An 874-nucleotide genomic window follows, 5' to 3' on the forward strand; every position below is an offset into this window, starting at 1 on the left:
TATATATATATATATATATATATATACAGTATATATATAGTAAGAATGACAGATATATAAGATATATATATATATATATAAAGATTTAGTTAGAAAGGGGATTTTATGAATAATAATTAAATGAATAATCTCATGGACATGTAGGCACAAAGGAGGTCAAAATAATATTGTGGTAACATTTACATTTTAGTCAATAATTTTGGTTATTTACAATAAGCAATGCATCCTATTTCTCAAAGTGGGGTCTCAGACAGTACATCCAGGGTTAATCAAGGGGGTTCCTTGAAAAATGGAAATCCAAGACAATTCCTGAATGATCAAAAATCTCACTTTTCCAGTCGGCTGGGTTATGGAAACATTTTTCACATTCATTTTTTTTCAATGATAAAATAAAATAAAAAACTTACTTAGAAAACCACAGAAACTAGACTGTGTATGTTTTTAAAGATGGACATGAATTACTCATCCTGGGTTTTCTCTCTGTGACAGCAGCATCCAAGTCAAGTCCACCTTGGAAAAAACAGGTGAGATTCTTAAAGCAGACTGAGCCTGCAAAAGAGGCACAAGGTGTTTTGCCAATCATGATTACTCGTTTTATTGCCTTATGTCCTGCTGGATTTTTTTCCTGCAGAGAATTTGCTTTCAGTGACCATATAAGCAACTGACAGCATCCCAGACATTCCCGTTATGGAGACATGGAGACAAAGCTCAACTGTAGGCTGAGCCTGCAAGTCTCCTTGCCAAAATAATGGCATTAAAAAAACAATAGGAATGTAGATCACGTCTGTAGATCAGGAAGTAATGCAGTAAAAAAAAAAATTAAAAAAAAAAATTGCAGGGCTACTTCAATATTTTAGGGCTATCTGTCATTCTT

Source organism: Sinocyclocheilus rhinocerous, unplaced genomic scaffold (assembly GCF_001515625.1).
Source record: "Sinocyclocheilus rhinocerous isolate Xijiao unplaced genomic scaffold, SAMN03320098_v1.1 scaffold153, whole genome shotgun sequence".
NCBI classification, from domain to species: domain Eukaryota; kingdom Metazoa; phylum Chordata; class Actinopteri; order Cypriniformes; family Cyprinidae; genus Sinocyclocheilus; species Sinocyclocheilus rhinocerous.